This window comes from Oryza brachyantha, chromosome 9 (genome assembly GCF_000231095.2).
Source record: "Oryza brachyantha chromosome 9, ObraRS2, whole genome shotgun sequence".
NCBI lineage: Eukaryota > Viridiplantae > Streptophyta > Magnoliopsida > Poales > Poaceae > Oryza > Oryza brachyantha.
The window spans coordinates 5,809,426-5,824,325 of NC_023171.2; the positions used below are offsets into that span (position 1 = coordinate 5,809,426).

General features: G+C 42.1%; 1 long non-coding RNA gene and 1 pseudogene across 1 annotated transcript; one reads left to right on the top strand and one right to left on the bottom strand.

Annotated features, from left to right (window-relative positions):
* Window positions 1-5,048: 5,048 nt before the first annotated feature.
* LOC102706123 lies at window positions 5,049-6,869 on the bottom strand. Its single transcript, XR_423785.3, has 3 exons — window positions 6,442-6,869; window positions 6,241-6,301; window positions 5,049-5,347 (listed from the first exon to the last, which is right to left on the bottom strand). It is a non-coding gene; the product is annotated as an uncharacterized LOC102706123 (long non-coding RNA).
* A 2,972-nt stretch (window positions 6,870-9,841) lies between these two features.
* Window positions 9,842-11,863, top strand: LOC102704641 (annotated as a pseudogene).
* The last annotated feature ends 3,037 nt before the right edge of the window (window positions 11,864-14,900 follow it).

Sequence of the window (14,900 nt, forward strand, 5' to 3'; positions counted from 1 at the left end):
ATGTGTATAGTCACTGATTATTGTGGTCATCATGATGACCATGATTGCTTTGACTTTGCTATTGATCATGACTGGCCAGTTGTTTCCTTAGGCATTTTTGGAGGTCTTCCTGTAGGTTGGGGTCGTGGGACTTATCATGTTGTGGTTCTTATATGGCCATGGAGGAGATGGACTTTGGTGATTATGCCAGTGGTGGCCTTCATATCTGTTCGCATTATGTGAGCATGTGTATGTTTGTTGACAACAGCATCATTAATCTCACCCAAATGCTGCTTTGGTGGTTCCTGTTGGGCTACAAAGACAAAGGCAGGGTTGAGATTGGTGATTGGTTCTCTCATGCACTAAATATATCCACACATCCATCTCAGCATTAGCTTCAAGATCTTGGGGTGGCTGACTAGTAGATCGATCTTGTACATCGTTAAATTTCTGTTGTGGGGCAACTTGGCCCTAAGAATTAGGATAATAATCCCCCATGTAAACCTGCTATCACTCCAGGCACATCTCTATGGATTGCCCCAACATGATGGTCTAAAATTGATTCTAACAATTCATAATCATATAGACCATGAAGTACGGAGGGCTCATTGGGGTAAATCTCGAAGAATCTACCCAACCATGGTATACTGTCTTGCCTATTTGTGAATGTAGGCAAAAAAGCGAGGGCTGTAGTTTGAATTGGAATATGGATGGAACCGATTAGAAGATACATCTTGCTGGGTTGTATGTCATAGGCTAAGATTCTTGTTTAAGCTCTTGTTAGAAGATCCACTATTGAAGGACATCTTGTCAAAACCCTTAGTGCACCAAACCCACTACCTACCATCCCAACTTTTGTAGGATATTAGTTCGATTATGATATCTATGGATGTAAGGGTGTTGGTACTTAAGGGTATGCAAATGGTAGAGACAAAACGGGAAACACAGGATTTATACATGTTTAGATGGAGATATTGCGTAATAGTCCTACTTCTATTTATATATATTTGATCCATGTCATGGTGAGTACACAATATATGTGTGGTGGAAACCTAGTCTAGCCTAACTATCCTCTAGGTGAAATTGGCGATGTAACATACCACCCATAAAATGTAGAATGTAATCAAAATTAAAGTTAATAAAGTGTGTTCTCTGTCTGGTTATGTCCAAGGATAAGCTCTACATCCAACACACATCCGTAGATAGAGCTTCTCTACTTGGTATTGTTTTCTCTCAAAAACTTAAAACAAAAAATAGACAAAGACTTTTGGAAAATCCAAGTATTTTTTAGTATATACAAGTATGTATTTCTCCTCTTTTTGACTTGAATTTCCCCGAGTAGTTGATTCATTACATTTAAACACTCGCCCGACATGGAGTTGAACTTCACAAATCAGAATTCGTCCTACTCAAGTACTTTTTTTTATTATTAAGAGCAAAAAACAACATGTTTTATATTTTATGTGTATGCTTTTGATTCTCCCTTAGCACTACTTAGCACCTTGCATTTACACTCTACCCGACCAGCCTCCGAATGCAAAGTGTCAACACCAGTATATGTGTTATAGCAAGCATAAGGAAATAGACCTTCATGTCTTACAAATAGCAAACAATCAACACAAAACAAATTTGTAATAAGCATGTTATAACATGTGTAACCCCTTAACTCACTGCTCAATGGGGAATAGTGAGATAGGGGAAAAAGAATAGTACTCGGACAATGATAAAAAGTCACTTATGTTTTTGACATTTCCTGAGTTAGTGTGGAGTGATTCATCATCTTGATCATCATGCTCGAGTGGGTGGCTGATCATAATCATTTGTGCATGGGAACCGAGGATGTGCACGTTCTGCTATTGCAATAAGTTCTTTAGGCTTGCACGGATCTTGAGGCCAATTATGGTCATCCGAATCTTGCTTCTCCTTGTTCTTCCGCTTTGTATGTTAAGCTTGCTTGTCGTCACGTTGTTGGGCTTGTGAGGCAGCTACAGCGTCAGCCAAGGCAACATAAGAATTCACAATATCACACCTTGTCTTGAGAGTAGTTGGCTCCTTACATGCAAATTTGGCAATAAAACATTGATCTTTGATATTTGGAATTGTGTTGCGCACTTATAAGAAGCATTGAATATAGATACTTAGTGATTGCCCTTTGGATCTGATAGAAATCATATTTCCTACGTAGACGTTCGTAAGTGCATTGTAAATTGGTAACCAATCATTCTCGAATCTCCGATCATGAATTAATAGATTCACACAGGAGTGTCAAAAGCCAATATATCACCCAATCAACCAAAGCTAGTGGATGATAATTTGCCATAGCCTAAGACTTACCTTGATGGCCACTGAATATACTCATAAAACCATAACTGGGGGTTAGATGTGCCATCAAACTTTTGGATGCCAGTTAGCTTAAAACCAGTAAGCCAGTCGACTTGTCATAGATTTCTGGTGAAAGATAATAATCCTTCTTCTATATCATCATTGGAATCCAAAGATATCTAGGGTTATTGTTAGTCCTTGATTTGTCGTGCTCCTCGCATTCACGGTGGAGATCCTTGATTTTGCACTTGAGATCATATCTGACGTGCATCGAAGATTTTCTTGTTCTGCTTCAAATCGTTGTTGATCTCCTTGAGTCACCGTCTGGCTTCAGAATCGGAGGGGGGACGACCCGAATGCAGGGATCTAGTCAATGGTTATAAGTGCATATGGCCAGGCTGGCTAGAGGCTTGTTGTCCGTTGTGTTGATTTTGTTGAACCACTGCCATATATAGAAACCATTGGCTTCACCTTTTGAACGGTGTGAGTAACTGCATGATCCGGGAATGTGGCTGTATATTGCGTGATGTTGAAGACGTCATGACCATCTATTCTTGTCAGCGGGATGTCATGCTGCATATTGCGTCATGCTTTACATAGCTCTGCACGACTTTGTGTCACAAGGTGTTGACCTTTCCTAGGCAAGGGTTTGCGGATTTTTTGCTTTGTAAACCCAGGTTCCACCTCTCCTTGCTGCTCATATTCTCAGTCTCCCGCGATAAAAATATGTACGTGGCTCCTTCCACGATTAAATGATTGGAAAAATATATATATGTGTGGCTCCTTGTAACTTAATCCCATTGGATGTCCCCTTGTTTGTTTCTAAATTAATACAAATACCAATTATTACACCTATGTTGTAATGTACAATACTTTAATTAGACTTTGATAGACTCGACGTTTGATGATTCGCCTTATTTAAAATATATATTATTATGCTTAAAGTAATTATTGGGGTAAAAAAGTTACATGAAAATGATGTTTTAAAAAGTGTAAAATGCGCTACCGATGAATGAACTTATAAGGTGGGTGCAATTTACTACATAAACCTATAAATCATATGTTTCAGTGCACAAACTTGTCTAGTGTGCAAACCAAAGCCAAAAATCATACTATGTTTAATTTCACTAAGTTAGACAATGATTAGGTTTACAGGTGGACTCACATGTCAATATAATGTCATATACATATGCAGGTGCTCAATGAAACATAGAGTAAGTAATTTTATGTATAAATAAATGATTTATAAGACATAAATGGGAGTAGAAAATATATAGAAAACAATGGAAAATAAAATAAATACAAAGTATATATAAAGGATATTTGCACATATGACATTGCTCACGGTCGTGCATGTGGCATCCTAATCAACTTTAACTCAGCTTGATTTGCCACAATATATTGTTTTAGACTTGGTTCGCATGCACTAAGCAAGTTCATGCATTATAATAAGCATTCTATAAGTTTATGCACTAAACTGCACCCACCTAACAAGTTTGCGTACCACCAATATAATTTACTCTTTTAAAAAAGTAAATATATATTATGCTTAAAGTAATTATAGGGGTACCTAGGACATGTATTGCAGTGCAAAAATCAATTCCAAAGCCTGGAGTCCGTTCATTGGTGGAAGATGAAATCTACAGGTGACTGGCTAGGCCAATCTCTCTGTATACAGTTTCCAGGAAGGCAGCAGGAAACTTTCTGATTGTATTTTTTCTTTCCTTTTCCGCTCAACAGACTCCTTTTCTCAGGCCAGCTGGTCAACCAAAGGTACAACCTTTATTGGCCCCAGAATCAGCCCAGATCTCTGCCCTTTCCTCAATTTCCCGCCAGATCCAGTGCTGCACCACCCCAGCCGCCGGGTCATCCCAATTGGGCGTGCATAATATATATACTTTTCCAGCCCTGATAAAGCTAGAAGGGTAGAAAGAGAGAGAGGTGTATTTTATACGCACCATTTCTAAATTGTTAAACGGTGTATTTTTTATAAAATATTTTTTATATAGAAGTTAATTATTTTATATTTCTAAAATAGATTTTTAACTTTGTAATTGATTTTATTGTTTATATCATAACAAAAGAACACATACCTAGATGATTCAAGAAAATTGCATATCTACAGTTATAAACAGGAGGATTTGCTGCAATGCCATTATGTAAATGGGCTTCACCCAATTACCAACCAAAAACTGATACGATTTGCTACTTTATCATTTTAGCTCTGAACCACTATTCTCTCTATTTTACAATCTTTTTCCCCTAATTTGCCGTTGGTGCTCTCTCTTTCTGTTTGACATACATACAGCTTCTGGCCCTCCATCTTCTGTGGCAAGTTTTCTGTTTCAGCGCGGCTGAGAATTTTTGCACAGGACGCATGCGGACGCGGCTCATTTTCCCAGCGGACAGAAGTATACACTTCACATATATTTAGCCGTATTATTCCTGCACCGTCCTTTCTCTGCATTTTTTTATTTACTCCATATTTTTTTTCTCCATTCTCTCTACATTTTTTAGTACTCTCTATTTCGCAGAGTAAACATGCACTTTAATTTCTCTTAACAGCCAAAGAAAGTAGTATGAACCATCAAAATTTGTCAGGTTGCAGAACACACCAACCCTCCATAATTTGTCAAACCAATGAATATAATTATGAGCCACAACAACAAAGGGCAGCAAATTCATCGTAACCATTAAATATAGCAACTAAACAGAGATTCAATTTGCAAATAATAAATCAATTCTCATAGTGCAAATTCATCACATCCATTCATCACATGGAACTAAATGGTTCATAGTTAGTTCAAAAGAAGTCCGCACATGCCATATGACATGTTTCACAGAAGTCCACATATGCATTGACAATAAAAGCGATTCATTCACATGATTTTAGGTTGGCTTCATTTTCTTGCATGCTAGTTTCTTAGCACACGTCTTCTTGCCTGCACGTGGGGATTTTGAGCTCCCCTCTTCTGGATTTGGTTGAGTCGGCATGACTGTAGGTGAGCTTGTCCCATTTGTTTGCTCCATCAACATAGCAAGCCGCCTGTGAGAGTACCAAAATATAAGGCATATAATTTTGCAAAGGGAGTAACACAGAGATCCATTCCCTCGCTTTCACAATATAAGGCATATAATTTTGCATATAATTTTGCAGCTCTCTGTCTGGAACAAATGGTTCTAGCAATTTAACCACTCAGGTTGCACCAGAATTTTACAAGAATTATACTGATTTTAAAGAGTGCAGACATAGTTTATGTTTGAACCTGATAAAGCAGTTTGGTTTTCATACAAATTTCTACATTTCAAACAAAAGAAAAATTAAGCAGAAAATGAAGTAGAAGACTAGAAGCCCTGTGCTGTCAGCAAACGAAGAACATCATTCATATTGCTCCACTTCACCACTTGCAATACTTTTGCTATCTATGCATACATGACAAACACAACCTTGCAAATCAATGCAGACAAAAGCGACGATCTAAAGTTGCAAAGAAGCCAATGACAGGGAACACGATGGCTGCTTTTATTATTATCTAGAATCAATCCTACCAGTACTGTTCTTATTTAAAGAAAAAAGATGGTACAGCCACACCATTTTTGGGACCAGCTAGCTAGCATCAAGGATTAAGATTACAAGGATCAGGGGATGGCATCAATCAGTTACTGAACTTAGTGCCGAAACGGCTCCCACATTAGAAAGTTTCAAGCAAATGGATTCTACATAAACAACAAAGAGTTTCACAGAAGCTCAAAAGCATCGGTTAAACACAGCACATATCTCCATCAATTCAGTAACAAAAACAAGAATGTAAGTAGGTTTGAGATACGTGTACAGAATTAGATAACACATGAATTTGTCCATACAAGAGAAATAAACAAATGCCTAGATGCAACAGAATGAAAATTTATGAAACACACAAAGGAATTTGGAAACCATACCTTCTCAGATTTTCTAGCCAATTAGGGTCATCCATAATGCTGCTAGCAACCTACAAACATACTGGTTGCAAACAAACTAAATCAGTAAATAAAAAAAATAGAACTTAAACATCACTGTAGAAATTTCTAGGGTTTAGGTCAGAGATGGCAATGGCTGCTGAGGGAGGAGGGGGAGTCCGGCGGGGGAGAGAGGTGACTCACGAGGTGACGCCGAGGCCGGTAGAGCCAAAGCTGGCACCACGACGGGAGGCGACGCTGGTTGAGCCGACGCCGGGGGTCGGGAGTCGCCGGCTGTTGCGGGAGGGGAGGGAGGCGGAAGCTGCGGGCGGGAAGGGACGCCACCACCTCCTGGACTCGTCGCCGGCGAGGGGGGCGCCGCCGTCGCCGGGCCAAGAACAGCAAGCCCCCCTGCTGCGGGAGGGAGGGAGGCGGGGAGGACGAAGCTGCTGGAGGTGAGGCAAGCGGCCGGCCTCCTGCTGGTCGAGGCTGCCGGCACCGGCGAGGGGGCGCCGCTCGACGCCGGCGACGGGATCGGCGCCGTCGCCTCTCCTCTCTCTCCTGTGCGACTGTCTCTCGGTTTTGTGCGACTGTTTGACCGAAAGAACGAAGAAGAAGAAGAGGGGAAGAGGAGAGAATACAGGCATGGGCATATTTAGAAAATAAAATTGTAAACAGGATAAGATGATTGCCCATTTACGTGAGGTAGTAGATGACTGTTGACCGAACTCCCCGATGTAACATGACTCTTTTAGGCCTAAATTACCGTAAGTTGGCGACTTACCAAAACTCTTATTTTCTTTTATTAATTTTTTTATCGTGTTTAGGGTTGGTCGAAAAACTGGTGGCTCGAGTCCGCTTGCATCAAGCTTGATCCGGTTCGACTGAAACTCAGTCGATCTTAACCTCTTAATGAGTCATGTTTTTTGGCTCCTGAGTTGCTCATTTAGCTCGTTGGTATAAAACATCGCTAAACTTTGTGTACATAGAACTACTTAACTGGTCTTAACTCTTATAGTTATATCCAAACTATTTGTATTTGTATTTAAGAAAGTTCTTTATTAGTTAGTGTCCAATGATTACGTGAAAACATCATTTCTGCAATTACTTAATTGGAAACCAAATTAAAACCTTGTCCCTCTCATTTGGGCCAAATCCGACCCACACCTCCAACCCCTCCTCTTTTTCATGCAGCCAAACTGGCCTGCCCGGCCACAATTCATTTTCTGCTCCCACGCAGGCATCAAAGTCCAGTTCGGGTTCCTCTTGTTTGGACAGTCCAAACCCGCCCCAAATGTCTACCTCACTTGCCTTCCCCCCCTAAAAGAACACTTCTTTCCCTCTGATCCGGCCGAACCCACAGGGGATTCCTAAAATTTGAGCTGTTTTGTTTCCCTTAATCTCCTCTTCCTTTTCTCATGAGAATCTCTATATAAGAAATACGAAACTTGGAAGTATTCTCGCGCTGTGATTGGGCCATGTGTCTCCTCCCTGGTCCAGAGTTTTAGTCCATATCACATCGAATGTTTGATATAAATTAGAAGTATTAAATATAGAAAATTGATAAAACTCACCCTACACTCTGGACTATTTCACAAGACGAATTTATTAAGCCTAATTAGTTCATGATTAGCGAATGTGATGCTACAGTAAACATTTGCAAATTGTGGATTAATTAGGCTTAAAAAATTTGTTTAATGAAATAACTTTTATTTATACAATTAGTTTTGTTATCAATCTATATTTAATACTTCTAATTAACGTCAAACATCCGATGCGATAAAGGACTAAAAAAATCCGTATCTAAATAGCCACCGTACAATAAAATTCATATATCCCGTATACTATATCGTTAACACTGTTAGACCATACCGAGTGCCAATTGCCATATCCAAAAGTAGAAAAAACAACGATAACACCACAGTGCCAGAATTGCAGTATCACTCGTCGGCAGGCTAAAAAAAATGCATTACTGCCACGAGGTGGCAGGGCTTAGAGCATCCCACCAGACAATCTAAATTGGACTCTCCAAATATCTATTTGGTCACTCTTTATTTTATTTGGTCACTTAAATTTATTTTTTACTCGAACAGTCTCTTCATCCACCATCTTTATCCCGAGTATATAACAGCCGGCCTCACGTGTCATCCTCTTTTCTTTCTTTTTCTCTTCCTCTCCATCAATTTCTTTCGATCTCTCTTTCTTTTTCTCTTTCTCTCTATCCTTTTCTTCCTTAGTGATGGCAGGGGTAGGCGACGGCGACGGGAGGCCTGGTGGCACCAGAGTGGGGGCGCGCGGCGCATGGAGTCCGATTGGCGTGGAAGCGACGGCGACGGTGCGGCCTCGCATGGCGACGACAACAATGGCGACCACGGCCCTCGTGGGCGGCGATGGTGACTGCCTCCACGGCCTCGTGGCAGTGACGACAATGGCCTCCGCGGGCACGCCCTCGAGCTGGCAGCGGCAGTCGTCCCTACACCGACAACCTTCACGATCTCGCGCAGCAGTGGCGACGGCCTCCACGGGCACATCCTTGAGCAAGCGGCAGTCGTCCCTGGCAGCGGCCGTCACGGCGGCAGAGGCTGGCGGTGGTCGTCCCCAAGTGTCGTGCAGTCTGTCGCCGACGGTAGCTAAGCAGATAGCACAAGGTGAGAGAGAAGCATCTCCAACGTGAGGCCTACAAATAGCAAGGCAATTTAGGCTGGCCAAATTTGGTCATTGAGGGAAGGAGTTTGGCCAGTCATTTGGCTTAGCCATTCTAGTAGAGAGGCTGTTGGAATGAGATTTTGTTCTAGAATGCCAAATTTTAACTTGGAGAATCTATTGGAGAGTTTGTTGGATATGCTCTTCGCAACTAGCAACTCAGCACCTCACAATTCTCATCTCAAGCAAGTGAACAGTATGAAAATAGTAGACAACAGAATCACCTTGTCAGATATAGATATATCTTCCTCATAGTTGGCGTTAACTGGACCATCATCCATCCACAGCGGAAAGCAAGTCTCTATATACCAGACTTGGAAGTATTCCCGCGCTGTGATTGGGCCACGTGTCTTCTCCCTGGTGCAGAGTTTTTGCAATCTGAGGCCGGCCACCGCCACAGCTCCCGACCCGTCACTGCCGAGGCCCGCCCTCCGCCGCCGAGGTCACCCACTGCCCCTGGGATCTAACGCAAGGACACGGCGGCCGCCAAGCTCCGACGCACCCGACGCGCCGCCCCCGACCCATTGCTGCTGAGGTCACCTGGCGCCCGCCAAGGCCCACCCGCCGTCGCCGAGGTCGCCCGTGCTCGTCTCCCACGTTCTCGCGCTCGACTTTCTCCGTTCCACCGGCGTGTCCGACCCGGTGGGTGAGCTTGAGGCTGTCGAGCTCCCCTCCTCCCTCGAGGTGCTCCAAGAGCGGCTCGACTTCCTCCTCCGCCTCGGCCTCTCCAACGACGACCTCTCCGCCTAACCGCTCCTCCTTGCCTGCTCCCTCCGCAAGAACGCCATCCCCGTCCTCTCCTACCTCGAGAAGCTCGGCGTCACGCATGCGCGCCTCGCTGCCTCGCGGTGCCTTCATGCCTCCGTCGCCGTCGACCTCGCGCCCATCGTCAGGCCAGTAGTATTTCTTCAACTTGAAGCTCCAAATTGATCTTGATGGGTTTGCAAGCGCTACTGAGAAATTGCCGCAGCTTGTAAGTTTGCATCAGAATATCATTCTGAAGCCAGTGGAGTTTCTCAGCGGGCGAGCGATTAGTAATGAGGATGTTGCACGGATGGTGGTTCGGTGCCCTTAAATTCTGTTGCTTTGAATCGAGCTCATGAAGAACGGTCTTTACTTCTTCAAGAGCGACATGAAGCGTCCAATACGCGAACTGTTAGAATACCTGGAGTATTTTACACACAGTTTAGAGCCAAGGATCAAGCTAAGGTACATGAGAGTCACATCTAAGGGGATTAGATGCATCTTGGATTGGTTTCTGAACTGCAGTGATCAGAGGTTTGAGGAAAGGATGAGGGGGGATTTTATTGAGGGCGATGCACCAGGACCTTCCTTTACAATGGGTGGAAAGCTTCAGATGCCAGGCAGCCAGTTAATATTTTTTTTTAAGAAAAAGGCTAAAAGCCCTGTTTTTATAAAGCAACTAGCGATCCCAGAGAACAATGTTACCGGGAATACTGGTTCAAAAAGACAAGCTTACAGAACACGGACAAAACACCTGCCCAGCAACCAACTATCCTGAACAAACGCTAGCAAAACAGGACGTCATTGAGGCCAAACCCAGTGAAATGCTAAAACCAAAAACCTCCAAAGCCACTACTGAAGACCAAAAAGAACCTAAGTCACCCCATTCCAGATCTTGCCCCCCTCAGCAGCCTTGTAACATTTTGAATGGACTGAATCCAGCTATCCAGGATAGCGGCCTCCTCCTCCTTGAGCAGCCTTTTCCATTGAAGCAAAAGACAAACCATCTGCAGCGGGATATTTAGAGGGGAAGAAATAATCAGACTACGAAAAACCATGTTATTTCGCACAATTCATAACTGACAGCAGCAGGCAGCCATCACACACAAACCCACTTTATTAAATTTAGCTCTGTCAGGCCAAAACAAATGTCTCCCAAAATCTTCAAAACTAGAGGGAATTCTTCTCCAGCCTAAAGCATCTCAACAAATACACCAAACAAAGACAGCGACTGGGCAATTAAAGAAAATATGATAAGAATCTTCATAGGCATTACAAAGTTGACAAAACTCCGACCCATCCCACTGCATCTTCTTTAGCTGACCAGCAGACTGGATTCTATTTTTCCATGCCAACAAAAGAAAATGCTTAAATTTTAACGGAATAGGAGAATCCCAGATCAAAATCATGTCACTGTCTATAACACCTCTGAAAGTGATCATCCTATACATAGACTTAGAGGTAAAGACAACCTTCTTGTCTAAAGCCTATCTCAAAATATCTCTACCAGTACTCTGTCTAGAGTGATTAAGAACATTAACTTTATTACAAAAATCATCCCACATCAAAGTACCCTCTAGGGTGAAAGCTCTCATGAAGGTGAGAATGTCTATTCCCTCATCTATAACATCACTCACCAGAATATCTTGTTGACAACAAATGTCAAAGAGGTAAGGATAAGAGATTTTGAGGGGACAATTATCTATCCAAATATCTCTCCAAAAAGAAACATGGTATCCATCCCCTAGCAACCAATGAGCACCTCTAGAAACCCAACAACCAATCTTTTGTATCCCCTTCCAGAAGAAAGAAGAGTTCACAGAATTAACTTGGAAGAAACCAGAAGTAGACATATATTTAGTTCTCAAAAGATCAAGGCAAACAGAGTTTTCAGAGGATTCGAGTTTGAAGATCCATTTAGAAAGAAGAGAAATATTAATAGCTCTCGTGTCGGTAAAATCTAAACCCCAAAATCTTTCGGGAAAGCAAGATTACACCATTTGACCATATGATATCTCTTATTATCCCCTAAACCCTCCCAATAGAAAGAGCTTCTAATAGAATCTAACTGATGTTGTATTGTCTCAGGGAGCATATAATATCACTCACGAGAATATCGGATGACGATAACGAGGAAAATGAAGATGAGGTGCTATATAGATGAACAGTCATGCTATAGTGAGTGTAATTTCTTTATCTTGTTTTCGTCTGTAAAAGCTCCAGCATTTTAACAGTTTGTGAGCATTCACAATATAATAAAAATTGTCCAATTTTGTTCCAGGTTTGGTGGACTACGTACAATCTCAAAGGTCTTTCATGATGTGCTCTTGACAGCATCATCTACACAGGTGAGTTTCAATTGTCTAACTTTACATGTCAAACACCATCATGACCCTGACTGATAACTCAAATAGATGACAAGGGCAAATACAATAGTTTAGACAGCTGCTGTCTATTTGGTACACACAGACAGTTAAACAGACAACATCCTTAGTAAAGCTGGAGTATTATTCATGCCTGATTAATGATGAGGAACATGCATTTGGTCTTGTAAATTACTAGGTTTAGGATGGGTATATTACTAGTTTTAGAAAGATAATAAAGCGTATTGTCTAACTGTTCCACCTCACTTTTCTAAATTTAAAAGTTTTGCATACTGTTACAATTTGTGGAAGTACAAGTATTGGATACAAGCTATTATATATATATATATATATAATGTGTATATTTGGTACTAATTGTTTTACCTTTTCTAGTTTAGAAGTGTAGGATATCGACATGGTTAAGTCCTGTTTTCAAGTTGAACCTGTCAAACGCAACATTTTTAACTAACTTTCCTAAAACTGTATAATTTGTCGAATTAGCTGAAAATACTTTTAGCACCATTTGTATTTGTATTTGATTATACTTCATATTCCTTTCTTATATATTTTTATTATTTATTGATCTACCTTTAAAATTATATATGATGTTAATAACTCGATGTACATAATTATGTTTGATATCTTTTCGTTTAAATCTCGTACTATTTTGGTTGAAAAATCTAAGATATATTAGCTTTTAAAATGATGTTTGCGTTGAACATTAATCATAAATTTATTTTTAATGCATCATTAATTACAAGCTAAAAAATTAATATTCATTTAATCCTACAACTTTTGTCTGAATAAGGGTGTGTGCAGTAGTGCATCTTAGGGTGAAAAATCCACTCATTTCCCATAAGCACTGTCAGCGAACAAGTGACGAGAGCAGGAGCCCGTGATGGCCCTTTTCAAGTTTGGCCCATGAACCTAGGAATTGAGATGTGGTATGATTAGAAAAAGTCTATCCGAGGTCCCTAAACTTAAAGCCTAGTTTGTTTTTTATCACTTAGCCGCAATACCAAAAATGTGTATCACTAAACTAACAGAGTCTGTTCACAAAACGTCTCTCGGCAGTATTCACCTATTTTTTTTGACCGATTTTACTGAAAGTGGTGTCCGATGGGTCCCACATGTCTTTTTTTTACTTTTTCTCTCTCCTCCTCCCCTTCATCTTCTCTCTCGAAATTTTTTTATTAAATAAACCTTTTTAACAAGTAATTTTATTATTAAACCACTGGACAAAGTATTTTCAAATTTAATCCTTTTGGCCACGTTAGTGTTGGTGGCGTAGCAAGACAACGTGTCCACGCAGTCTAGTCAGCGTGGCAAGATTGCTTGTCATGCCAATGTCAATGGCGTCACCACCGACAATGGCGTGGCAACCCGTTTTGCTACGTCAATGTTGGTGGTGTGACTAAAAGGTTTATACGATAAAGAATATTTTTTCTGGAGATTTAGTAATAAAATTATTTATTAAAATATTTAAAAAATAAAAAAAAATTTCTCCACTCTTCCTTCCTCTCCTCTCTCTTCTTCATAAATCCCTCCTCCAGAGCGCGTGGCGGCCGGGCTAGCGGCGACGGTGGCACTGCCGCTCTGACTGGACGCACCTTTGGGCTTGAGCTCGGCGACCACCTTGTTGCCTCCCCTTGTGTCAGTAGCCTTGCAAACGGATTGCCTCCTGGGCCTGGGGCTCGTGCTCCTCGCCTTTGCTCTACTTGCTGCTGGTCCTTGCTTGGAGCCAGGGTCTGCTTGGTATTGCTCGACGGCCATGGCTTGGCAGGGATCGCGAATTGCTTGGAGGGTCGGCTTTCTTCTCGGATGGCATTGAGCTTGGTGGGGGACGGCTTGGCCCGCGCCGCTGCAGGCTTGCTGCCGACGCCGTGGTGGATCTCCAGGGGCCCGAGGCTGACGCCCATGCGACACTGCACCAGAGGCTCCTTGATCGGCTTCAGGATCCGTGCGGTGCCCGCGCGTTGCTGTTGCTGTTGCTGATGCTGGAGCGCCGCGCCTGCTGCCGCTCGCCACCGCTGCACGCTGCACGCGCTCGCACAGGCTCGCCCCCGCCGGCCGCTGCACGCCTCTCGCCCGCGGCCGCTGCCGGCAGCGCTATGGAGAAACAGGAAGGGAGGAAGAAGAGAGAGGGGAGAGGGAGAAAATTGGATATCTTTCGCAGGTAACCGCTTGTTTCTCAAAAATACCATCGTTCAGATGAGCTACACTAAAATGCCACACCTAAATGATGTCAACATGCTAGAATGTCAATTTAGCCTATTATGCAATCTGATAATTCATTTTTTAATTTGTCAGGTTTTTTGGGACAAATATGCACCTGGCATCAATTGCCGGCGACTGCTCTCCAAACCCTAGCTTTTTTCTCCACCGTGAGTCTGTCTGTTCTTTCTCTTCTTTCTTTCTTGCAATTGATGCCAGGGACATATTTGTCTCAAAAAACCTGACAAATCAAAAAATGAATTCTCACAATGCTTAATAGGCTAAATGCAGCATGTTGGCATCACTTAGCTGTGGCATTTTAATGTAGCCATCTTAGCGATAGTATTTTTGCGAAACCAGTAGTTAGCTATGAAAGATATCCAATTTTCCCGGGGAGAGGAAGGGAGAGGAGGAGAGAGAAAAAATAAAAAACATGATATGTAGGACCTACCAGACGTTACGTCAGCAAAACCAGTCAAAAATGGGTCACCACTACCGAGGAAACTTTTGTGAACGGATTCTGTTAGTTCAGGGGTACTTATTTATGGATTGTGACTAAGGGATGAAAAGAAACCCTACTTTAAGTTTAGAGGACTCTGGTGGACTTTTTCCGGTATGATTAGGGGTGGGAATGGGCTA